Source organism: Notamacropus eugenii, chromosome 1 (genome assembly GCF_028372415.1).
Source record: "Notamacropus eugenii isolate mMacEug1 chromosome 1, mMacEug1.pri_v2, whole genome shotgun sequence".
Taxonomy (NCBI): domain Eukaryota; kingdom Metazoa; phylum Chordata; class Mammalia; order Diprotodontia; family Macropodidae; genus Notamacropus; species Notamacropus eugenii.
This window is the reverse complement of record NC_092872.1, coordinates 124,191,843-124,219,592: the sequence shown is the minus strand read 5'-3', so window position 1 is coordinate 124,219,592 and position 27,750 is coordinate 124,191,843. Positions and strand designations below refer to the sequence as shown.

Below are 27,750 nucleotides of genomic sequence, written 5' to 3'. Positions count from 1 at the left end.
CCGGCGGCTCGGCTCGGGGCTCGGCTTGGTTCCCGAGGCCCGGCCCGGAGCCCTCCTGGCCCTGCCTGCAGCCGCCGGGACCCGGAGCGGGCCTAGCCGCGGCCGCGCTGCTCTCCCCCCGGCGGAGCGGACAGCCTCGAGCAGGGGGGAGGGTGTGCCCCTGGCCTCCGGCCTGATTTATGCTATTAGGATTAATTAAGGCAATGGGGGGAGGGGAGGGGAGGACCGCTAGAGAGGGAACTTTCCCCTCCCGTCAGTCGCACGTGGACAGTCGGCGGAGATCCCCGCCCCCGAAGTGACCAGCCCCGGGAGCCAGCCGGAGGGCGTCTAGGCATAGAGGGCTTGACTTGGAACCTTGGAAGACCAGGGTTCAGTTTTGTCCTCCGACGCTAGTTGTGTGACCCTGGGCAAGTCACTGAAACCTCAGTCTGCCTCAGTTTTCTTACTTGTAAAATGACAGCCTCTCAAGACCCTGGTTCGAATCTTCCCTCCGGCGCTTACTGACTGTGTGATCCACGGGCAAGTCACTGCCTGCCTCATTCTTACTTGTAAAATGGTAGCCTTGGAAGACAGATGCGCACTAGTGTGACCCTGGGTGTCTGCCTCAATTTTCTCACTTGTAACATGACACACAGCTGTGGAAGACCAGGATTTCAATCCTCCCCCAGATGCTTTCTGGCTGGTGATCCACAGACAAGTCACTGAAACCTTGGTTTGTCTCAGTTTTCTCATCTATAAAATGGGGGATGATGGTTCCCACCTCCAAAGGTTTGTTGTGAGGACCAGATGAGGTTATATTTGTAAAGGGTCACCGAAGTGTTAGTTGTTGTTCTAGTCAGTGCACAGAAACCTGCTGGGTGGTCCAAAGTCAGCCAATAAACATGTATTTATTAAGGGCCCACGACGGGGCAGTGACTGTGTTAAACCCTGGGGATACAAAGGACACAGTCCCTGCTCTCAAGGAATTCACAATCTAATGGAAGAAGCAACATGCGGAAAAACTGGATACAAATTAGCTATATACGAGATAAAGAGGAAATAAAAAAGGACAGGCACCGGAATGAAAAGACATTGAGAAAGGCTTTCTGGGGCACCTAGAATCTTAGCTGGAACTGAAGGAAGCTGAGAGGTGGAGATGAGGTGGGAAAAGATTTCGGGCTTGGAGGCAGCTTCAAAAAACATTGAGGAGGCCAGGGTCAGCTGGATCAAAGAGAACAAAGGGGCATGTAAAATGTAAGAAGAATTGAAAGGTAGTTGGGGCCAGGTTATGAAAGGCTTTGAATACCAAACAGGATCGGAAGGGAGGGGAGGAGGAAAAAAAAATTAAGTAGAGGGAGGTTAAATGATTTACAGAGTCACACAGCTAGTGAAAGTTTGAGGGAGAATTTGAACTGGAGATTTTCTGACTCCAGGTTCAGTATTCCACTCACTGAATCACCTAGATAGATGCCAGGAAGCCAAGCTTTTCAGAGAAGTCTTGGAAGGAAAAGTGGGGAGGAGGAGCCCTTTTTTCCCTTCCTCCCTCTAAAAGGGTGAAAGATATAGTACAGATTTTAAAGTTACTCTCTCCAGCACATCTAATAATAGCTACTATTGATAGAACACTTTAAGATGTACAAAGTACTTTACAGATATTATCTCACTTTAGAAAGCCCTGAACTTTCCTTTGAAAAGCCAGTTGTGGATTTGGCATTCTGCTTGCTCTGTACTAAAAGAATGGGAGGATAGACAGACCTCTCTTAAGTGTGAAGAAGTAAACCATCCCTTTTTTCTGTCCTCCCAAATGAAATAAAGTCCTATCAGCTTAAAAGTGTATCTCAGGTTATAACACTGATGGCTGCAATCATCTGAAGAGTGAGGAGCCAGTATGAGGAGCCATCTTGCAAAATCCCAGATGGCCATTATATAAGACTGGGTGGAATATTTTATTTCTTAAAGGAGTATTAAGATTTCTTCTCCCAGTCTGATAAACTTGGTTTAATTGTAAGACCCAAAGCTCCTATAACAGTCTTGCAGCATACTTACTGCAGAGCACTAGCTTTAACAGAGAAAAGGCAAGGTGTGGAAACTGATTGCTTAAGCAGTTCCATAAGATGACCTAAAAGAGTAGACTGTCAGCAAAAAGTTCTTGGTTGGTTCCTGTAAAATATCCTGCCTTCCCTGTCTCCCTTTAGACTTTTGCTGGGTTAACAGTATAAGTGATGGTGGCATCATGCCTAGAACTTCTGGTTTAAGGAAGATATTTATTGACTTTAGTAAGAAAAGAGTAGGCTCCTTAAACTGGTATCTTCTAGGTTGTGTCCTAATGGAGTGAAGCCAATCCCTTGCTTGAAAACAGCAGAAGAGCCTTTTTCACTTGCTGTATATATACTTCACTGAGATAGAGAAATTCATGGCTTTGCTACTTCCTAATCTCTTCAGTTCTTTAGTTTCCCTAATGTAAAATGAGGAAGTTAGACTGTATTACCTCTAGCTAATAACTGAGGGTGGAAAAGGGGAAGGAAGCAGTACCACAAAATACAGGATTGTAGATTTAAAGCTGAAATGGATCACACTTATTTTACAGATGAGGAAAAAAGAGGCAGATGAGAGACTTGCCCAGCAGAATCTAAATTCTATTATTCTTGACTTCTAAATCCAGAGTTCATCCACTGAACCCTCTACGTCCCTCACGCACAGCTAATCTGGGGCAGGATTGGAACTTAAGTCTTCCTGACTTGAAGTCTAGGACTATCTACTCTGCCACCTAGCTGCCTCAGATGTCCTGGGCAGGGGGTAAGATATAGTTGAGAATGTGACATCAACCCAATTTCCCCCTCCTCTGCCATGGGACTGCTGTAGGAAGGAGAGGATAGGCTAAGTCTAGAGAAGAATCACCAGGAATGTATGTAGTTTGGGGACATAGGGAAGCCCTCTCTCTGCTTCCTTCCTATGTTATTATTTCTCTTCTTGCTACCTCAGTGCTTACTTGACTTGTTTTTATCTACTAGAATTTGCACTATAAACTTTAGCACTCTGGACAAAGCCACAGTTGCCTGTCCTAGTGTTACCTCTACTTCTAAAATCCTGTTAAGCCCCAAATCCTGTGAGTCTGGGATTCAAGTGCAGCCAAAGTATTGTTTTTTTCTACCATGTAGACTTTCGCTTAAAGTCTTTGATTAGTTTATTCATCAAATACCTTTATCTCTATCCCAAGTTTCAAGGTCTTTTACCAGTTCCATCCATTACCTGAAAAACAGCACTAACTGGTCTCATCCAGCTTTTCTAATACCACCAGCTGAACTTGTAATTCTGGCATTCATTGACCAGGATATATTTTGTATGCCTACTATTTGCAAGTCCGTATATTATACTAGATTGCTGAGCTAAGAAGTATTTGCCAAGAAGCAAAATTGGTCAATTACAAATATAGTTATTTTCCTCTTCCGTTAGGTTTTGCATTCATACAGGACTGATGTCATAGTCTACAATCATAAAAGCTTTGTATATTTTGCAAAATATTCATTGCAGTCAAATAGTATCATCTTATAGAATTGATGTTTATCATTTATATCTTCCTTCATGAAAATGCTTTTAGGAAAAGGTACAGTAAAAGGAAACCATTCTCCTTTCTGAAATCAGTTTAATTTAGCTAAGCAAGGAGTTCAAAATAGCTGTATACCAGCTGGATGCTGAAATTGTCCATCCTGGCTAAAAGCTGAGTTTATGTGTGGAAGCTCTCTGACATTAAGGAATGGTCAGTAAGGGATGTGGAAACTGGACAGACAGAGCAGTGGAGATGTGGTTTGAAAATAGCAGCCATATCCTATGCAACCAGAAAGGAAAGGAGCTATGTCTTCCCTTCTATGTCATTAGTTTAATTATATCTACTTTGTTACCTGAGATGAAACATTATTTTACCCCTTTTCCTCACCCCACCCTCCAAAGGTATTGCTTGGAGTAAGTAAACTCAAGAGCCCAGTATCCTAATCCTGGCTCCATTATAAAATGGACTAGATAACCAGATCTTATGTTCTTAAAATAAAATGACCTTGGGCAGGTCATTTCACTTTAAAGTTCCTCATTTTCTCCACCACTTTTGTCATGACTTCAAAACTATTTCTAGCTCCTTTGGAGAAACTAACTCTAACCATGCACTTGCCTACTCCTGTGTTTCAGAACAGCTCTTCTGATTGAAGTGAAATTGATTTCACCAGTAGCAACTGCTTTGAAATTGAGAATCATCCTTCTACAGGCCTGGAAGACCTAGTTATTTCCCAAGATAGAATCAGCCACTAGCAATCACCATCTATGATGGCTGTGCTACAAGGTTCATTATAGACCAGTAGAAAATCTGACTCCTTTTAACAAGATAACAGTCATAGGCTTTGTCTCCACCCAGACAGAGGTTAAACATGGTGACATTTTATCTATGATAACTACCAGTCTTCCCAAGAGAACAAACTGATTCCTTCTCAGCTATTGTACCCCAGTCATATTCTCAGAGATTGAATATAAACACACTTCATGTGATCAAGGGGTACAGCATCTGTATGATTCAAGGAAATAGCCTTGCAGTTACTGTAATACATCTCCAACAGAAACATAGTTTTTAGCAGGCCACCAACTGTAATTACAAAATCAGGCACTGTCCTTTGGTGCCAGAAAACCAGCTGCCAGGAGATTCTCGTAGGCCTCTAGAGAACTGCAACATTTGTATTAACCTCTTTGAAATCGTGCCTGGCTTTGTGTGTTTCTGGATTCATTTTTGCCCTTGTTTCCTAACTAAGTAAACTCAACTGTATGTACATTTAAATGTGTATATTCATACTAAACATTTTGGGGGGAGGATATTTTTGCTTATATTATGATATTTCATGTCATATTAAATATCTTCCTAGGATTCTTTGATGTGATGGTACACCATAGACAATTCATTTTTTTCCCCACTCAAAAGTGGTTTTTATGCAGTGAGAATGAGAATTTCTGGAAAATTTGATGTGGTAGCAGAATAACCTGAACCAGAGATGGAATAGGTATTTATATTACTATTTTAGTTGAATATCTTTTAAGTGTTCTCACTTCTTTTCTAATTATAAATTTCAAGAAAAGATATTAACTTATATGCCTTTGGAGGACTGAACATAGAGAACAGTTTATCGTCTGAGATAGAGTCATTCAAAAGGAAAGCCAAAGCTATTGGATATTATTTTGAGCAACGGAGAGAATAAGTCATTCTTCAGCCCTTAGTAGAAAGGGACAGTTGAGCCTCCTCTGTGAAATGGAGACATACTAAGTTACTTTCTTTTTTAAAACAGGAGCAGAATAGAACTGAAATTTTATATTCAATGCATGACAGATATTTAACATGTCAGAAAAATGACATCATTTAGTCCTTCTTAAGTGGAAGGAAAACTAGTCTAATTTTTTCCTTTGTTAAAATGCCTTATGAATATAGACACAAATATGTAAATGATTCCGATAGTTCCATAAATAGAAAAAGTTCTTGTATTATTCGAGTATTATTATTTTGTCAATCCAAGAATATCCCACTTAGAAATTTTTTTTCTTTCCTATAGTATATGTGTATAAATATTTTTGAGGCCGGTTTGGGAACCTGGAAGAATGGGTACAAGTCCTACCTGTAACCCAGAGCAAATCACTTAACTTCTCAGTACTTGAGACCAAAAGAATCCAACACACAGCTCCCAGCAACATTCCCCAGTGCTTCAAACCAGACATATGTCATTGGGAAATACTTAGTAAAATAAATAGATAGAATAAAACATCGATAACATTACATTTTAAACTTGTCAATCTGTGACCTGCAGGGATTCTTATGTACAGATTAGTGGCCCCTGTTTCTATTTGTTAGACACCAATTCTATAGAGAATTCACCAATATTAGAAGTTACAGATGAGTCACCAGTCTGTATTAGTAGAGCAGGTTTCCCACACAGCTGAAATTACATGTCTAGACCAAGAAAACACACATACTTAGACTTTAGAATATTGCTTATCTCATCAAGGTAGGTACTCTCTTGAACAATGCAGGTTATAACCCATCCACACCTACCATATCCTTTGTGATTATTGTGCTATGCCCCTATTTAAATCCTTAAGAAAGGATGTGATCCGTCCAATACATGATGTATATGAATACATATGTAGCTAGAGTTCTGTTGTGTTTTCTGAGTATCATTTTGTATTTCCTGAATCCAAATCAAAAGGCTAAAATTTATTATTCATTTATGAAAGGTTGCTATTTCCATCTTGGTGACTGAAACTTGTTCATAAAGGCATTGACTTTGCCTCTTTTCCTCACGGCCTTACATCCTTTAACCTTCATTTGACTCTGCCATTGGCGGCTATGTGGCTCGGTGGATACAGTGCTTGGCTTGGAATCTGGAAGGCCTTTGGTCCAAATCCTCCCTTAAGTACTAACTCTGTGACCATAGGTGAGTCACTTAACCTTTCTTGGCTTGACTCCTCAACTATAAAATAAAGGGAGTTTGATTTAATGACCTAAGGTCTCTTCCAGCTCTGTATTTATGATTTAATGATGCCTTGAAGCGATCACCCTGTAGTCCTTCTCCTGGGGCTTCCTTGACAGTACTCTTTCCTGCCTCACTACTCTTTCTATTCTTCTTTGTCGGTTCATCATCCACTTCCTTTGCCTAAATGTGATATCCCTCTTGTCTTCTGTTTCTACTTTCTTTCCTTTGGTTCTCATCCATTCCCAAGGATTCAATTATCATCTCTATACAGCTTACTCCCAGGTCTATTCATCCCAGGGAGTAAGAAACCCTTATCTGTCTTCTGAACTCCAGAATTACATGTCCAGCTTCCTGCTGGTCATCATCTGGTTCTTCTGTGGATACTTCAAACTCAATATGTCCAAAGCAGAATTCTTACCTCAACTAATCCTACCTTTGTTTTTCTTCCAGACTTCCCATTTCTGTTGAAAATACCAGTATCTTCCTAGTCAACTAGGTATAAAACTTTGGAGTAATTTTGTTTTTCCTTTTGCCTCTACCTTCCCTGCCACATCCAATCAGTTGCCAAGTCTTATCTAGTTCTACCTCCATTACATCCGTCACATCAATCCCCTTTTCTCCACTCATACAGGCAGTCACAATTTGGTATCTGGATTATTGTAGTAACCCGTTAATTGTTCTTCTTGCCTCTAGACTTTCTCTTCTAATTCACATTCTACATAATTGCCAAAAGTATCTTCTTAAGGCAAAGTTCTGACAGTGTCTTCCTGGATCAGATGCCAGAGGTGCTTAAAAAATGTTAGTTGACTGATTGCCTCAAGGCTAAAAATACAAACTCCTAAGTCCATCATTTAAGACCTTCTATGATCTGACCAATCTACCTTTCCAACCTTATTCTCTTCACATATAATGTTCCAATCACAATGAGCTACTTGCTGTTTCCTGATTTCAAAGTAACATCTCCTACTTCTGTGTATTTGCACATCATCCCCCATTCCTATAATGTTCCCGTTCTTTTCCACCTTTGGAACTCATATCCTTTAGTGTTCAGTTTGGTTCAGGAGGCACCTCTGGTTTCCTCCAACTATTAACAGTCTTCCCTTCTTCTCATACTTCTAGAGCTCTCATCTTTCATCTCCTTTCACCTTTTCATTAACTCCCCTGAATTAAATGTATCTTATCCTTATGTGATCCCCTCCACAGAACAGCAGGTGCTATCATCTATTTTGTCTTTCAGTTGCCTGGCCACCTATTATGCCTGTCACAGTTCTTAGTATACAATAGGTGTTTAAATAAATAATTTGTTGAAATTTAATTACCAGGGGGAGGAAAATGGTAAGTTGATTATATATAAAGCCATAATATGTTGCTTAGAGTCATGTTACTACAGACTTCTTCATCATATAGGAGCATCCTAGCCCCTCAAAGAAGCTTTAGCTGTTGTCTGTTGTATCCCTCTTGTTTTAAGACGAGGAAAAGGGAAGGGATTTGACTATGATCAAATAGTACTTTGTAAAGGGCTCAAAATGTGCAAAATTAGGCACAAACATTGTAAAGAAAGTAAAATAGTCAAGTTAGAAAAATGAGAAGTGGACAAGGAAGCACAGTGGGGAGAAAGAGGAGAGAAGGGAATAAAGTATCTACACAGGAAATTTTAAAGAACTCATCTCAACATCATTTAAGAAATGTTTCCCAAATGATTTGAAATGAATTTAAAATCTTCTCTTGAACTCAATTTGAATGCTTTTTTTTTTCCTACACAAGAGTAAAGTAGTCTTAGTGTGCAACACTTTATTTGCCCTGGCAGGTTACTTGGGGGGAAAGGCATTTTTATGTATATTTTAATTGATGACACCAAGCATGTATTTATATTAAATACTGCAGTTGGTCTGAGATCTGAATGATGTAAATGCTCCATTCAGGGATGAAAATCACAATCCGTCTTTCTCATCCTGTGGGACTCTTATTTATGTGCTCCCCTAAATCTTCCTCATGAGGTTTATGTGGTAGGCTAGGGACCTTCTTTTTTCATCTCTTGCTATTACCTAAGTACCAATGCAGTACGTGAATTGTTCATTTTACTGAAAGATCGGCCTATCTTCATTCCTGGTCAAACATCTCTTTTGTTTACTGTGCATAATCCATTGTTTATAATGTTTTACAACCTATTTAAATCCACCATGCCCCTCTCTGTTGCCCTTTGGATGACTTCTTTTGATTCCTCAGTGATTATGGCATTCTATGATTTGTAACTGTATAGTGTTGCCAAAAGAACATTAATATTAACAAGATGGGATTTTATTTAGAGGAGAAGTATGGGGCCACTCAAAGCGCTGACCAATTTCACAAATACAATCCAGTCCTCTCTCTTCTATTTCCTCAATTCTGGACCCAGTTCATTATCTATTATATCTGTCCAAGAAAAAAGTACTAATGGACTAACTCTGCAGGCTGTCCAGATAATTATATATCCTAGTCTAGACAACAGACATTCTTCATCCATTTAGTTTTTCTGATGTACTTTTGGGCCAACTCTTTTGAGTGATTCTGGGTTTCATTTAGGAGTCTCTGAAGTGTTGCATGGCCTGATATAATACAGACAATGTCATTCACAAACAGGAACAAACATTTGAAGAATCTTTCCAGAAATAGGAATGACTCTCCCATTTTAGTTCTTCATGGAACGTCCTCTGTGATATTAGCTAGTAGGCATATCTTCTTGATGTTAGGCATCAGAGGACCTCTAAACAAAGATATTTCCTTTATTTTATTTGTAGCACATGCTATAAAGTGACTATCTCAACCCCCATTTACATGACAGGCTAGATTCCCTAGAGCATTTCTACTGTGTTCCCACAGAGCTGTAGGGGTATCTCTGAGGAACTGGAGGGGAGTGGGTTAGGGGTTCTAGAACAATAGCACAAGTTGGTACAAAACATCTTCCTAAAAGTCTATGATAGATTCTCCAAACATGCACACAGAGTCCAGAGAAAAATTTAAACTTAAGCATATAAATATGGCAGAGAGGAAACTCAGAGTTCCTGGCAGTCCTTTTGCTGGTGTTCTAAAGATTTAACTCTTATATATGGCTTAAACTTTTCTTTTAGGCTCTTTGTAGAGCCTTGAATCTTCATCCATTCTGTCCTTGTTTCATAATTCAAATACTGCCATCGTCTGTCCCAGGGACACTGTTAGGCAAAGGATGGAAATATGAAAAGTCCAAAATCCTTCAGACTTTTTGAAGCCCATCCTCCAAACAAGGTAGGGACAAGGAGGAATGGGGAGAGACACTGTAGGCAGCCCAGTATGCCACTTCTTCACCCCAGCCAATTCATTCTCAAGAGTACAGATGGAGTACTCCACCGTCAGGCACTAGAATCTCTCAGTTTTCGTTAGCTCCATGGCTTTATACAGGCCCCCAGAAGGAATGGCCATCTTACCTGGTCATTCTGAACAGAGATGCTGGGTGTTATAGAGTACTTAGTAGAGTGCCTGGCACATAGTAGGTGCTTGATGAATGTTTATTGAATGAATGAACGGATGAAACATGTTCAGATCTAGTTCATACCTGGTGAACATTTGAGGTATGCTATCTACTGTTAAATATATTTGGGCTAAATGGGGTAGGATGAGTTCAATCCCATCGTTATTCATCTATAAAGATCTTCTATGTTCTTAACACAGGAGAGACATTATCTGAGGTGCTATAGATGGTCATTAATTATATTTGCTATATGCAACACATTGTGCTGAGTGCTCTGGATTATTGCCATCATGAGTAAGGCAGAATTACCACATTGGAGAAAGCAGAGGTTCTGGTTAGGTAAGAGTAGAGTACCTTTGCCTATTGTACACTCTTTACTGGTATGTTAGCTCTTTGAAGGTGGGAACTCTTTGTTTCTCCTCCTGGATCACTGACGCATCGTGGCAGAAGGATTTGCATAACTCAATGAAACTATGAGCTATGCTGTGCAGGATTACCCAAGATGGACAGGTCATAGTGGAGAGTTTGGACAAAAGGTGATCCACTGGAGAAGGAAATGGCAAACCACTCCAGCGTCTTTGCCAAGAAAGCCCCATGGACAGTATTGAAATGATAAAAGAAATGACGCTTGAATATGAGCCCCTCAGATTGGAAGATGTCCAACATGCTACTGGGTAAGAGAAGAGGACAGCTACAAGTTGCTCCAGAATTAATGAAGCAGCTAAGCCAAAGCCAAAAGGAAGCTCAGCTGTGAATGTGTCTGGTGATGAAAGGAAAGGCCAATGCTTTAAAGATCTATATTGCATAGGAACCTGGAATCAAAGCTCTATGAACCAAGGTAAGTTGGATGTGGTTGAATAGAAGATGAAAAGATTAAACATCAGCAATTTGGGTGTCAGTGAACTTAGATGGATGGAAATGGATGAATTTAATTCAGTTGATCATTACATAAACTGCAGTTGGCAAAAATCTCTTAGAAGAAATGGAGTAGCCCTCACAGTCAATAAAAGAGTGAGAAAAGCAGTACTGGGGTACAATCTCAGAAATGACAGAAAAATATCGATTCCAAGGCAAGCTGTTCAACATCACAGTAATATGAGTCTGTGTTCCAACCACTGATGCCAGAGGCCAAATTTAATCAGTTCTATGAAGACCTATAACATCTTCTAGAAATAACATCAGAAAAAAAAGTCATATTCATCATAGGGGATGGGAATGCTAAAGTAGGAAATCAAAAGATAATTGGAATAATAGGCAAATTTGACCTTGCAGTACAAAGTGACTCCGGGTATACAAACTAATAGTGTTTTGTCAAGATAGCTCATTGATCATAGCAAACACTTTTTTTTAACAACCCAAAAAGCAACTCTACACATGGACATCACTAGATGGTCAATATTGAAATGAGATTGATCATATACTTTGCAACCAAAGGTGGAAAAGCTTGATACAGTCAATTAAAACAAGACCTGGAGCTGACTGTGACTTAAACCATGAGCTTCTTAGTGCAAAATTTATACTTAAATTGAAGAAAGTAAGGAAAACCATCAGATTGTAAAGATATTACCTAAATAACATCTCTTATGAATATGACGTAGAAGTGATGAATAGATTTCAGCAATTAGATCTGGTAGATAGAGTGCCTGAAGAACTGTTGACAGAGGTTCATAATATTTTACAGGAGGTAGCAACAACAAAAAAATTCCAAAGAAAATTAAGGGCAAGAAAGCAAAATGGCATCTGGTGAGGCTTTATAAATAGCTGAGGAAAGAAGGAAAGTAAATTGTAAAGGAGAAGGGGAAAGATATACCTAACTGAATGCAGAATTGCAGAGAGTAACAAGGAGAGATAAGGGTTTCTTGAGCAATGCAAAGAAATAGAAGAAAACAACACAATGGGAAAATTAGAGATATCAAGGGAATGTTTTGTGCAAAAATGGAACAGCGAGGCTAGTCTATATGTCGCATTGGAAGGAAAGTAACACATAAGAAGACTGGACAAGCTGGAACTGCTCAGTGAAGGCTTTAAAAGCCAAATAGGAGTTTATATTTGATCCCAGAAGTAATAGGGAACCACTGGAAAATCACTTTAGTAACTTTTTGAAGATGGATTAGAGTGGGGAGAGTACTTGAGGCAGGGAGACTGATTAGGAGGTGATTGCAGTAGAGTAAGGAGGGATAAGTGGCTGATCAGGGTAGTCAACAATATTTAGAGCTGCAATGAAAACAAGAAGAATGAAGACATTGGATCCAGCAATTAAGAGGTCATTAGTATAGATGAGAGAGGGTGGGGGTATGGACCTAATTGTATGGACAGGATTTCAGATTGGATTTATATTTTGCTGTTATTCAATGTGCAATTCTTCATGACACCATGAATCATAGCATATCAATCCTTCTGTTAACTGTCTCTCTAAGTCTGTCCAAGTTCATGTTCATTGTTTCCATGACACAATCTATCCATGTCACCCTTTGCAGTCTCCTTCTCCTTTTGCTTTCAATATTTCCCAACATCAGAGTCTTTTCCAATGAGTCCCATCTTTTCATTATGTGACCCAAGTATTTAACCTTCAGCTTCAGTATGTGTGTGTGTGTTCATCCTTTGTTGCCAAAGAAGACCATGCCATCAGAGAAATGATGACATGACTTGCACTTGACTTTGTTTTGATTGAGGGAGGTGCAGGTCACCAGCCTCACTTCTCCTCCAGAGCCATCTGAATCCAGTGACCAGATATTCATCAGGATGACTGGAGATGACCCAGCATGAGGCAGTTGGGGTTAAGTGACTTGCCCAAGGTCACACAGCTAGTGAGTGTCAAGTGTCTGAGGTGAGATGACCTTCCATTGAATAGCCTGAATTAATTTCTGATTTTTTTCTCCTTGTTGTCCAAGGGGCTCTCAAAAGTCTTCTCCAACACCATAATTCAAAAGTGTCAGTTCTGAGGTGCTCAGCTTTCCTTATAGTCCAAGTCACAGACATACATTGCTCTGAAAAAATCATAGCTATGTGGACCTTAGTTGGCAAGGTGAGGTCTCTGCTTTTTAGTATGCTATCCAGATTTGCCATAGTTTTTCTTTCAAAGACCAGACATCTTTTCATTTCATGGCTGCAGTTGCTGTATGCAGTGATTTTTGAGCTCAAGAATATAAAGCTGACAGTTTCTATTTCTTCTCCCTCTATTTGCCAGGAAGTGATGGGACCAGGTACCAAGATCTTAGTTTTTTTGAATGTTAAGCTTCAAGACAGCTTTTATACTCTCCTCCTTTACCCTCATCAAGAGGCTTCTTAATTCCTCTTCACTTTCAGCCATCAGAGTGGCATCATCTTCATATCTGAGATTAATATTTCTCCCAGCAACCTTAATTCCAACTTCTGATTCATCAGAGAAGGGGAAAGCAGAGGATGAGATGTGAACAGAGAGTATCATGGAGACAATGAATATGAGCTTTAATAGAATTCAGGAGACAGTGGAGGATACAAGGGCCTAGCATACTATACTCTGTGAGGTCACGAAGAGTCAAAAACAACTGAACAACAACTGTTTAGTTGTCTGTTTGTTTTACCTCTATAGCCTCTGGTGCCTATAACAACTGAAACCTTTTTTTTTTTTTGGATGGGACTTGTGTTCATAAGCAAGCCAGTTCTTTAGAAAATTCAATGACACTAATGTACAGAATAGATTAGGGCCTGAACTTAGGTGGTATCGCTGGGAATAGAAATGACTAAATTGATCATGTTTAATATAATTGTCAGATCTTGAAGACAAATTTGATGTGAGGAGAGTGGGAGAGGGAGAACTCAAGGATAAGATTTTGAGTCTGGTGACAAGGTAGTTATGCCATCAACAGAAAGAGAATGTCAGAGAGAAGAAAATGTTTTGAGAGAAAATGATGCCTGACTTGAGACTTCTTGAGTTTGTGGTATTGATAGAATATTAAGGTAGAGATATCCTATAGACAGCTGCGATACAGGACAGGAGCATGGGAAAGAGATCATTTATATTGGGAGTTTTATTATTGAAAACTGTAATATTTCTGAAAATAAAATCCTTTGAATATTTTTAAATTGATGAATACCTCAAAACATTAAAGCTTTTCCTGGAAGAAATGGACATTCCTTAGCCAATTTTGCATTTCTACATTCATCAGCGGTTTTATCCAAAATGTTTAAATCCCTGAAGTCTTTGATACTTGAAAGCAGTCATGGTTTCCTAATTATTTTTTTCTAAACCTTTTTAAACTGAAGAATGGGTCATGTGAGATGACCATTGGTTACCCTCACTCACTTTCTTTTCCAGTCATCCAGCTCCCTGATGACATCCTTTGCAACATTTCTCTGAGCAGTTCTTGGCTCGTAACGAATTACAGTCTATAGCCCTCTCCTTTGCCTTTTAGGTGAGCTGCAACTTTAATGCTATAGTTATTGTGGCTCAGAGCCATAAAGTATCACCCAAAGAATTTTGTCAAAAAGATGGTCTTTGGCATAGTATTATCATATTACTTAAAATGTTAAATTGGCTACATTGTCAAATGGTGTCTCTGCTTGTATCCCAATCTGCTCTAATTCTGTTGAATGGAATACTCATAGTCATAGTTCCAAAGAGAACAACCATTGTATCAATACAAACCCACAGACTATACTGCAGCATAGCCAATTCTCTTAACCTGCCTTCACCATCAGTACCACTTGTCACAGCTAAACTAATTCCTGTGTGGATCATGAAGACAGCCAAAATAAACAAACAAATAAACTCAACCTCTTTCTTATTATCCCTAGGCATGCAACAATGGGGTACGATAAATGGGAAGGAAAGAAACAGTTAAGAGGTTGGATCTTCTGTGACTGGCTATGAACTACCATAACTTGGTCCTTCCTAAACAAAATATTCTGCTGTGTCCATCTAACTCCCAGACTGAAATGTAGGAGAAATAGCTCTTTTGAGTCACTGGTGTAAAGCTTGTTCTACAAAGGCTGCTGTAGAAGTCTGGAAACATCACTTAGGCTCCCAGGTACCTAACTTATAACCTCAGGGTATTTGGGCACTGGGAAGACAGAAGCCAAGCCTATAAGGTAAGTTTATGAAAATATTTTCTCTTAATGATTTCTTGTTCTTCTATCCCTTCTTTTCCGTTTCTAGCACCATTGCCCTAGTCCAACTGTCATCTCATAATGCCTAGACTATTGAAATAGTCTTCTGGCTAGTCTCCTAACAGTCTCTCCTTGATCCAATCCATCTCTGGTTATCCTTCCTAAAATACCACTTAATTGTTCTCATTTAAGGAAGCAGCACTGTTACAGTGGAAAACATGCTGGAATAAGAGGACCTCAGTTCAAACTCTGACTCTGCTCCTTCTTTGTGTAGTACATGTGACCTTGGACCACTCATTTAATTGTCCTGGATCTTGGTTTTCTCAACTGTGAAATGAGAGGTGGAAGAGATGGTTTATGAGATCTCTTCCAACTCTAGTTCTATGTTCTTATGACCCTATTTCCCTAATTGTAATTGTTTAATAGGTTGCTAACACATATAGGAGGAAGTCCAAACTTTTTAGACTGCCACTCAAATTCCTACATGATCTGGCCCCAAACTGCCACTCTGATCTTGTCTCCTTCTACTCTCCAAGTATAACATTACTCCAGCCCAACTGGCCTATTGGTTCTCAAAATACACCATACAAATTCCTATCTTCTTATCTAAAGAGAGAGTCTCCTCCCTACCTGGAGTGTTCTTCATTTAAGGATATTCTACATTTCTTGAAAACAGAGGTCAAATCTTCCTTCCTCTATGGTCTTTCTAGTCCCAAGTTACTTCTTACTCTTCTGTATTCTTCCAAGCATTATTGTACCATCCATTAGACCTTTATTATATAATAGCTCACATTTATAGCAACTTATGGTTGTTAAAGCACTTTTACCATAGAAACCCCAGCAAGTAACAGGTGCAGATATTCTTATCCTCATTTTTCAGCTATGAAAACAGGTTCCAGGAGGTTTAGTGTTTTACCTGTGGTCACTTAGCCAGTAAGTGTTGAAGCTGGGACTGAACGCCACTTCTCTCCTAACTAAAGTCCCATGCTTCTTCCATTATACCATGTCATCTCTACTACATCTTGCTGCTACCCTCTATCCTCAGTTATTCTTGTGAATGTCCTTTCTCGTCATCTAAATTCTTAGCTCTTTTAGAGCAGGGAAGTTTGTATGTTACATAAGTCTTTATATCCCCAGGGACCAGCCAAGTTCCTTTGGTTCAGTAGGCAGTCAATGTTGATTGATTGGTTTGATTATAAGTAAAATTATTTATGAAGCTATAGGGTTCAGCATCAAGTAGTGAGGGGGAAAATAGCCCAAGGAAATCAAAATCTCACAGGATTTCAGATCTGGCAAATGTTCGTGTGTGTGTGTGTATGTGTACCTGCATATGGAAAAGAGACTGGGGAGAGACAGAAGAACATAGATGATCTCAGAACATTTAACATTAGGGCTGGAAAGGGCATTAAAGAATATTCAGTCCAACCTTCATAAAAATATTTTAAATTAAGGAGCATTTACTTTCTCACTTTCTTGCCTCTCTGCACCCTACCCCATTTTGAAAAAACAAAAAACCCCAAACATATATGTGTGTGTGTGAGTGTATGTATTTTATATATATAAATAAATTTCCACATTGCTGATATATAAAAATGTTATCTTATTCTTATTATTTCATCATTTCTTGGTCAGGAGATGGATAACATGCTTCCTTACTAGTCCTTTGTTCAGCTTTATAATGTTGTCTAACCCTTCATTTCATAGGTGAAGAAACTGAGGCTCAGCTACGTGGAGCAACTTGTACAATATCGTCATTCGAGAGGCAGAGTAAGAACTGGAAACCAGGTCTCTTGACTGCTGGTCTGATATTTTTCAGTCAATAAACAATCATATATTAAATGCCTATTATGGGCTCTGGGGATACAAAGACAAAAATGAAATAATCCCTGCCATTAAGAAGTTAATTCTATAGGGAGAATGTTTTAGAAAATGTATAGCGTGTATGCATAAAATTATATACATATATAAATACATATATTTGTCTATAATACCACACTCTTTTCCTCTCTCTAGTGTGTTTGTGTTATGTATCCCCCTTCGCTTTCTCCCCCCACCCATTCATACACACACACACACATATATGCCTACAAATGTGCAACAACTAGTGAGCTTTGTTTGTGATGGAGTTAGTGCAACCAACCAGAGTTCCCAAGGCACAAATGCTGGGTAATATAAATGATGTGATCCCAGTAACAGAACCTTATTGAACATCTTCTTAGTCTTTTATCATTGAAGTGTTTATTTTTTGCAATCATAACCTCTTTTGTTTAGGGCCAGTTACCATGCCAATGCTGAGCCTTTCTTTATAGCACTTTAGCAACACACCCCAAATGTACAATTTACTGACAAGGAACAATATAAAGCAACAACGTTCCTTTGGTCCCAATGGTTTCTCCATGTTCATCCTGGTAGTAATGCTGCTGATGTCTCTATAATTAGCCTTTCAACACTATCTCATCGAGGTGTGAAGATGAGTCTGGTTTTCCAAGGCTGTACCCAGGGAGCACAAAGTGGTTGACCTTATAAAACTAGAAAAGACTGACCAGAGAGACTAATCCCTGTGTGGTTGACTGTAGACCCAGAACAAAAAGGGAACGATATGGGCTTTAACCCCAGAATACCAACAGTTGGGGTTGAGCATGGAGGAAGCAGTGTTTCCCCACAGTCACGATTATCCCTGTATCTGCCTCCATCCTTCTCCACTGGTCTGTGCTACCAGGGAATGTGACCCCTCTTCTAGTTGTCACCCCAAATCTTGTTGACATGATATCTCTGTCTTGTTGCTTAGCTTTGCCTCTAATTCTCACAGGCCAGACTGTACCTGTTGTCATAGTCACTTTGTGCCACAGTCAGTACGTCTCCTTTTTCTGACTCAAATGATTTTGTTCTGGGCATGAGAATTCTAGTTAAGGGTCTAGTGGGCTACCAGGTGATGATTTAAAAAAAACAACATAGCAACTCCTTAAACCACCTATAACAGCCTGTGCTGGTCTTTATGGGATCATAGATTTAAAGGTGGAAGAAAATTTAGAAATAATCAAGTCCAACGACCTCACTTTACAAATGAGAAAACTGAGGTCTAGAGAAGTTAAATAAGTTTCCCAGTCTCACACAGCTAACAATTATCCAAAGTCTTCCTGAGTATAAGACCTATCTAGGTCTTACTGACTACAGGTCCAGTACTCTGCCCTTTATAAGGATGCCAGGTTTTGATCTATAGTGGTAGAGGGAGCAACCATACCAGTGAAATTGTGGATCTTTGAAAATATACTAGGAATAATTCTCCATTCTTAACAAATCTCTCTATGTCTCTTTCTGTCTCTGTCTCTCTGTCCATCTCTGGCTCTCTTTCTCTCTTCCCTTTCCTGTCCTTCCCTTCCTGTCTCTCTCCCCTAAGAAATATACACTTTGAATATAAGACTTTCCAAAATTGTAAAAAATTTTGTTTGAGCCAACATTTTATTTTGGCTCTGTGTGCTAAGCCTCAAGAGTGTAAAAAGATATATTTCTACAGCAAACACTGTCCTTTTCTGCCTTAAACCAATGAAAGTTATTTGCAATTCTTTCAAATGAACTGTTTTAAATGAAAGTCACAGTAATATTCCTAATCATGGGAATCAGGAGCTAAACATGCCCAGCATTTCTCAAAATTTTGTTCAGTTGGTATTGAAAGACTTCATTCATATTTTTAAAGTGCTGAAAAATCTGGGTTCACGTAGAATCAACTAATGTTCATTTTTTAATTCTTCAATTATATGACATTGGATTTTCCCCCTATTTGTATTTAGAGGCCACATCTGCAGGGAGGATTACATTTGCACAATTAGAAACTAATTAGAGAATTACTTCACTTTTCAAATATTATAAAAATATTTTTTAAAAAATTCTTTTCCAGAGAGCAAAACTTCAAGAATGTGAGTTTTCCTAAAATAGTATCTGTAAGTCAAACAGAAAGTGAATAGGTGATTGGGAGACAGAATAGCACAGCCATTTTAGGCTTAGTGGGTTTTGTTTTAATTTTTATTTTGTTTTAGAGTCTGAATTTCCCTAACTTGCTTAGGCTGGAAGTATGGTGACTACTCACAAAATGATTCCCCCAACGATAAACATAGGAACTTTAAACATTTTAATTTTATTTTCAGTTCAGAATTTTCTCCCCCCGCCAAGAAAAACAAAGCTCATTTCAAATATGTGTGTGTGTGTATCACACACATGCAAAACAAATCCCCACCTTAGCCATGTTGAAGATTGTGTGTGTTTGTCATTCGTTGCTGAAGAAGACCGTGCCATCGCAGAAATATTGACATGACTTGCACTTGACTTTGTTTTGAGTGAGGGAGGGCTGTGCAGGTCACCAGCCTCACTTCTCCTCCAGAGCCATCTGAATCCAATGACCAGAATCAGGATGACTGGAGATGACCCAAGATGAGGCAATTGGGGTTAAGTGACTTGCCCAAGGTCACACAGCTAGTGAGTGTCAAGTGTCTGAGGTGAGATTTGAACTCAGGTCCTCCTGACTTCTTCACTGGTGCTCTATCCACTGCACCACCTAGCTGCCCCTAAACAGGGTGAAATGACTTGCTCAGAGTCACACAACTAGTAAGGCTCTGAGGCAGGATTTGAACTCACAAAGATGAATCTTCCTGGCTCTAGGCCTGGCACTCTATCCTCTGAGCCACGTAGCTGCCCCAACCATGTTGAAGGAAGGAAAAAAGGAAGGAAGGAAGAAAAGAAAGAAGGAAGGAAGACAGAGGAAGGGAGGGAGGAAAAGAGAGAAGAAGAAAAGAAGGAAGAGAGAAGAAACACTTCGGTCTTTACTAGAAGTCCATTAATTCTCTGTCTGGAAGTAAATAGCGTGTTTCATCACGAATCCTTCAGCATTGTGGTGGGTCATTGTGTTGATCAGAATTCCTAAATTCTTTCAGAGTTAATTATCTTTACAATATTGTTCTTCTCGTATAATTTTTCTCCTGATTTTGCTTACTTCACTTTGCATAAGTTCATACAAGTCTTCCCTAAGTTTTCTGAAGTCATCCCCTTCATAATTTCTTACAGCAAAACAATATTCTATGACATCCATCTACCATAACTTGTTCAGTCATTCACCAATTGATGGGTATCTCCTTAGTTTCCATTTTTTTTTTTTGCTACCACAAAAAGAGTTGCTATAAATATTTTTTGCACATATGAGTCTTTTTCGTCTTTCTTTGCTCTCTTTGGGGTATAGACTTAGTAGCAGTATTGCCGGATGAGAGTATGCACAGTTTATAAGTTTTTTGAGCATTAATTCCAAATCATTTCCCAGAATGTTTGGATTATTTCACAGCTCCACCAACAGTGTATTAAAATACCTATTTTCCCACAGCCCCTCTAGCACTCATCATTTTCCATTTTTGTCAACTTAGCCAATCTGATGGTGATGCCTCAGAGTTATTTTAATTTACATTTCTCTATTAGTTACTTGAAACTTTTTTCCAAATGGTCATTGATGGTTTGGATTTCTTCTTCTGAAAACTGTCCTTTGACCGTTTTTCAATTGGGGAATATCTATTATTCCCTCTATATCATTGAAATGAGACCTCTATCAGAGAAACTTCTGCAAAGATTCCTCCCCACCCCATTTCCTACTTCCTACTTCTCTCTTAATTTTAGTTGCATTGGTTTTGTTTGTGCAAAACTTTAGCTAACCAAAACTTTCCATTTTACCTCCTGTGAACATCTCTTGTTTGGTGATGAAGCCTTCTCCTATCTATAGATCTGAAAGGTAACTTCATCCATAGCGCAGCAACTTTGACCTCTATTTTAAACCTGGTGCCCTTCCCCCTCCTCTCCAATCCTGGCTTTTATTGATAAGACATTTTGACAGTATAGATAGGGGGAATTACCTGTGAGAGGCAGTGTGCTGCAATGGAAAGAGCACTGGACTTGCGGTTGGAGACAGAGGTTCAAATCCTTCCTCAGACATTTATGAGCTTGGTAGTCACAGGCAGGTTGCTTAATCTCTCAAGATTTTAGTTCCTTGTTTATAAAATAAGGACACTAGTGACTGTACTGCCTACCTGATAAAGTGGTAGTGAGGAAAGTACCTGTGAATATAAACATACTCTGTAAATGTGAGCTGTTGCTTTTGCTGTCAACCAATAGAGAATTCTTACACTGTCTCCATTTACAGTCTCCTCAGCCTTCCTTCTCTACATCCTCAATCCTAGCAAATCCCTTTCTTTCCAGCATCCAAAGGTTCATTTGGTCTCAGTGGTTTTTTCCTTTTTGATTCTGGTAATGCTGCTGCTTCTATCTCCTCCACTGAAGTTTTAATCTAATGCCCCATGATGATTTAGAAGTGACTGTAATTTCTCAAGGCAACGCCAGGGGAATGCAAACTCTACAATGCTACAAAGAGGTTGAGAAGTGACCAAGTAATATATTGTCTATTGTCCCAGATCCAGAGAGGCTCACCACAAGAAGACTGGCTGTACTTCAAATCCTGCATCAGACACTTATGACGCTAGGCGAGTTACTAATCCTCACTCAGCCTCAGTTCCTTCATCTCTAAAATAGGGTTAAGGCTAGCATATATCTCACAGGGTTGTTGTGAGAATCCAGTGAAGTAGTATATGTAAAGTGCTTTGCAACCCTAGAGCACTATCTCTCTCTGTCTCTCTATTTCTATCTCTTAGCCGCTATGCTCCTAAACCTAGCAAATCTCTTCTAGTACAGCCTTAGAAAAATATGACTGCCAAAACAATAAAAACAAAATACACATGCACACGCTTGCACACACTCACTCAACACCAGGCCATGCTTTATTACTAACAAGAGAATTTTAGGAACTAAGAGAGAAAGTTCTTACAGCATTATCATACTCTCTGGAAGTCAACAGACACTGTTGTAATGTGTGGTTAAGGTTTTATGACTAAGTATCTATTACGGACTGGCACTTCTGAGTGTCAGCGTGGGTTGTGTTGTCCACAATGGGTTCTCACCCACAACATTGTTGGGAATGGATTCACAAACCATTTCTAGACTCCACAAAATGACTCTGACTGAGGCTGACCATTACCTCAGAAGAGATGGTCACCCACATCGCCACAAATACGCAGATGTAGTGAAATGGAAAATTAATGATAAACTTAAATCAGCTTTCTTTTTACAAGTCTCCATGTTGCCCATTTTTTTTGAGATCAAGAAAAAAAGGTTTTTTGCTTCATTCTTAATTTGTACTTGACTTAGACTTGTGTTGGGTCTAATTATGCCATCCTTTTTGACCAAACTTGTGATTTCATTGCTACAGGGAACTCTCACTAAGGAAATTGCCTTTATCAATTCCAATCAACTTTTGCTCTCCAGTTTATAGTCTTAGAGAATTGTTTAGAGAAAAAAGAAGGTCAATGACTTGCCTAGAGTTAAATAGCCTGTCAGAGGCAGGGCTTGAACCCAAGTTTCTCTTACTCTGAGGCCAGCTGTCTGGACACACTGACTCTTTTATTTTACCTTACCTAATTTGAAACCTGGCATCTTATCATCCCCGTCAAAAGTATTTTATTTCTGGGAGCCTGTGTGGTATGTTGGAAGTTGAATCAGTTTGGGAGTAAGGCTGTTGGGGTTGTGGTCTCTGTTGTCTGAATTTCTTTAAGTCACTTAAATTGTTTGGGACTCAGTTTTCCCACCTGTTAAAAGCAAGAGCCAAAGTTGCATAAGCACTGGAGTCCCTCCCAACTTTAGAATTCCACTCTTCTCCACAAAATCTAGGCTTACGCTGGATCAGGCTATGCTGACCACATTATTTCATAATGACATAATAGTAAAACTCTTCTGTGAAGTTTAAAAACCATGCTATGATATTATTAGTTTGACTGCCTATTTATAATGCCCCAACTGGGAAACTAAGTGAAAACAAGCATTTTTTTTCATGAAACCATTTAACATCAATAGGTAGGGCATGCATCTAATAGGCCCCTCATATGACACCTAATTCTTTGGGCTCTGGGAAAGGGAATGGGACAAGCTTTAAGGGCCTCCTATGTTCCAGGATCTGTGCTACATAGTATCTCATTTGATCCTCACAACAACCCTGGGAGATAGGTGCCGTTATTATCCCCATTTTATACTTGAGGAAACTGAGGTGCACAGAAGTTAACGTGACTTGCCTTAGTCTCTGATGCTGGATTTGAGCTCATATCTTCCTGACTCCAGGCCCAGCGTCCATTCACTGCACAACCTTGATGCTTTGGAGTATTGGACATTTCATCTCCCCAACTAGATCTTAAACTTATTGAGTAGGAATTATATCTTAGACTCTTGTCAGTGCTGTAGAATGGAGGCAACAGGCAAACAGCTGTATAGAGGGCTACTGACCCTGTCCCTAGCACATTTAACATACAGTGACTATATGGCATTCACAAAAGGTCAGAGATTTAGAACTGGAATGACATATATCGTGGTTTCAAATTCAAATAAAAATGGCAGCCACTGAAACCGTATATAAGGATCCCTGCAGGCTACATATTTTTAACCACATATTAACAACCTCTATATTCTATTGCATTTTTATTTTGTTAAATATTTCCAAATTACGTTTTACTATGGTTCCAGCCACATTTTTCAGCCCATGGGCAGCATATTCAGCACCTCTGATCTTTGAGTCCAACCTTCTTCTTTGCAGATTAGAAAATGGAGTCCTGGAGCGTTAAGAAAATAAGCACCCTGTCTAAGGCCACATTTTAGAATGTGTCAGTAGTGCAATTTGAGCCCAGGTCTTCCTTCATCTAAAGCCAACTCTTTCTTAGACCTGTGTTCTAGGAAAATCAATTTGGCATCTTTGTGGAGGCTGGATTGGAGTATGGATTTGAAGCAGGTAGACCAAATAAGAGACTACTGTAAGAGTGAAAATAAAAGATGATGACTGAGGGTGGTGGAATATATACGTAGACAGAAGTACAGAGATGTGGGAGATGTACAAATAGAAATGATAAGGTTTGGTACCTGATTAGATATGTGAGGAAAGTAAGGGTAAGGAGTAAAGCATGACACTGAAGTTGAGAACTTGGGTGACTAGAAGGACTGTGATGCCCATTAGAGAAACAGAAGTGTGGAAGAGGGAGAGAGAATCTCAAAATCCCCAGAAATAATAGTCTTCTCCCCATACCCCTAGGCCACTGGCTCTGATTCCAACCTAGCCTCTACAGTCATTATCCAGGAGGGACAACCCCTGTTGAGAAGGGGCCAACCATACCCACTAACTGCCAGCCCACAGGTGAGCCAGCCTAGCTGAAGCTGCAAGACACCCTGAGAGACAGGAGTTGGCATGTACTAACCTGTAAGTCAAATCTCCAGTACTCCCTCCTCTTAGATCTGGATATAAACAAGCATGGACACTGAGCCCAAGAGCCTTGGGAATAGTCGCAGCCTCCAGACCCCTGTCTCTGCCTCCATTACAGCCTCCTTATCTATCTATCAAGGAAGCATCATTTGTGGAAATGTGACTTGGCAATTGATTCCGTTGACTCTTCAGGTGCTGAATAATTTCCTCCCCACCCCTACCTTCCACCTCCTCTTCAGTAGCCAGAGCTTCTGAAGATATGGAAAGGGAAGTCCTTGGCACCGTCACATGGTGCACCATCAGCAATGCATATGGTTTTATGAAGAGAAATAATATTTTAAAAGATACATTACCATCTGCTTTTCCCCTGCACCCTAAGTATCATGGAACCTTTCCATTTGACTTGCATCTGAGACCTTCTACATATATTGGAATGTGAAATCCTTGAGACCTCTTGCTTTTCTTTTTGCACCCTTAGAACTTTATAGAGTGCTTTGTACATCATAAACATTTGAATGTTTTTTCATTCATTCATTTGTGAAAAAGATAATATGATCTGTTTTGGAAATGTTAGCTCTGAAATACTTTTGGGACATCCACTTGAAAATGTCTAATAGACAGCTGATTTGAGACTAGTCAGGAAAGAGGCTAAGGCTACACACACAAGTCTGAACATCATTGGCATGAAGATGCTAAGTGAACGTATGGCAGCTGATGAAGCCACTAAGCAGGAGAGTGTAAAGAAAGGTAATGGGCCTAGAGTGGAGCCTTGAGGTGTCATGCAGGTGGGAGGAGAACCGTCCCCCCAAAGTGCCATCATTGGGGTCAGCAACGTCAAACGCTACAGAGGGATGGTTAAGAATGAGGGTTGAGAAAAGATCATTCATCTGACAATGAAAAGATCATGAGACTTTAGAAAGAGAGGTTTCCACTAAATGATGAGAATAGGGATGTAAATGGAAGAGAAAGTACAGCCATTAGGGTGGACGACTGAAGATAAATACTGGGGATGGCAGGGTATAATGAAGGTTGTCTCAAGAATGGAGAAGACTTGGGCTTGTTTATAGGAAAAGGGAAAGACAGAGAGAGACCAAACCTTAGAGAGACTGAATGAACACTGAGCTATGTGACTTCAAAGTTCCTTGAAAGACTACATGTGTGGCAGCTGACTGGAGCCAATAAAATGAAGGCAGCCTGAACTGAAGGCAGCCTGAAAGGAAGGCAGAGGAGGAAGATGCTTCTTTTATTATTTTAACAAAACTGGCATCCAATGGCATTTCTCCTCCCAAGTCTCCACGCTGACAAAATCAAAAATCAAGGAACTCATCTGTATCGTTGTAATAGAAAGCATACATTTTTTGTCCTGTCCAAGTTTATCTCTTCATGTAGATATTCAGCTCCTGGAAGAATTAAGTTTAAAGGATTTCCTTCTTTCCATTAACTTCACTCAGACCTAGTGAGATACAGCATTTGGCAGATAGTTTTATATTACTAAAGTGTGGAAAAAAATTTTGTTTTTTCAATTATTTTTTCTTTCAAATAAAGACCAGGAAGAAAACCAAAAACCTGGATCACTCCCTAGTTCTCCCTTTTGATGGCACAGGACTGTGATCTGTAAGCTCCAGATGCTGAAGTGTTTCAGGAAAGCTCTGATTCTATAATATAATAATAGCAAAGACTGTTTTTCAGTAACCCCTATCTCTCCACAAGTCCTAATACACTAACTTAGTAGCTATTTTATGACACTATCACATTATTTTAACTAGAGTAGTTCAGAATACAAAACTTCACCTTCAAAGCCCATTATATGGTATCATCTCATGTTAGCACAAACCATTCAAAGGAATAATTACATTTATTATCCAATACAGTTTCTTCTGCTTTACAGCCCCTTTCAATAGCTAGAGGCAGCTATGCCTTATTTTTGCTTACAAGTTTTATTGTTCCAAGCCTCAGACATTGGATGTGATTTATCGAAGCACGGTCCTTTGAAACATTAAGACAATGAACTGCAGACTTGGGGCATATTTGAGTAATTCAAACATTGTCTGATTTTGTGAAATTCCAAGGGGAAAGAACAGTCGACACCAGGCCATTTCTATCTGGTATTCTGCCAAAGACTAACTCATCGCCTTAGTGAAATTCATTGTTATGAAACTCTGTCTCATTTAGAAATTTCATGAGTTACTAACATCTGCATATGATATTATGAAGGGCCACAATAAAATGAGTTTTGCATAAAGCACAGAATTTATTCTAAAATCAATACACTTTATTTTCATTATTTGTGTGTGTGTGCGCGCGCACACGAGAGAGAAAGAGAGAGAGAGAGAGAGAGAGAGAGAGAGAGAGATCATTTGAATATTTATAGACTGTGCCATACACATTATAGGACTAGTTCAAATCAAAGAATGTTAAATTTGGAAGGAATCTGAGAATCTGAGAAAGCAGAGTGATTTGTTGTTAGATGATCCTGGTTCAAATCTCGTCTCAGACACTTTCTTCCTTCGCGACCTCGGCCAAGTTATTTAGCCACTCTGGCTTTCAGTTTCATCATTTGTAATCTGAGGGGGCAGAACTAAAGGGGGATTAAGACCCTTATTGCACTAGATCTATGAGGCTAATCAGACAATCTACACAATCAACAAATATTTATTAAGTTCCTACTATGTGATAGACATTGTGCCAGGTGTGAAGGACATAAGTACAAAGAATGAAGCAATCTTTGCTCACAAGATTTCGTTCTAATAGAATCCTAAAACTCAGACAGGTGATGTGACTTATCCAAGACCATGAGATCAAAGATTTAAAGGTATGTGGATCCTAGGACATCTCTCATCCCCTCATTTTATAGGTGAGGAAACTGGGGTCCAGAGGAATTCATTGACCCAAGGTCACATCGGTAGGATTTAACTCCAGATTCTCTGATGCCAAAACCAATACTCTTTTCACTACATAAACAAATTTGTTACAAAGTCAAGATAATAATATTAACTCTTTATTTTACATAGTACTTTGAGATTTACAAAGCGCTTTACATATATAATTTCATTGATTGTCACATTTGATTTGTCATTTGATTGTCACAACAGTCCTGTTGGATAGGTATTACTGTTCTTACTTTATAGATGAAGAAGTTAAAAGTTGAAGTTAAGTGACTTGTCCAGAGTCATACAGGAAGTGTCTGAAGTGGAATCCAGAGATTTCCTTGCCTTCAAGTCCCAAATTCCATTCTATTATTTGGTATACTGATGTCTTCTGGCTTCCAACCCAGGCTCTTTCTTACGCTACGACCCCAGCCAATCTTTCCTGTTTCTGTGTATCTTCCCTTTGACTGTTCCACCCCTTCTACTTCTTTGATTTGGACTTCAGCAGCAGTGTGT

General features: G+C 39.4%; 1 long non-coding RNA gene across 1 annotated transcript; it reads left to right on the top strand.

Annotated features, from left to right (window-relative positions):
• Positions 1–200: 200 nt before the first annotated feature.
• LOC140506149 (uncharacterized) lies at positions 201–17,094 on the top strand. Its single transcript, XR_011967799.1, has 3 exons — positions 201–10,798; positions 14,737–15,030; positions 16,753–17,094. It is a non-coding gene; the product is annotated as an uncharacterized lncRNA (long non-coding RNA).
• Positions 17,095–27,750: the final 10,656 nt, after the last annotated feature.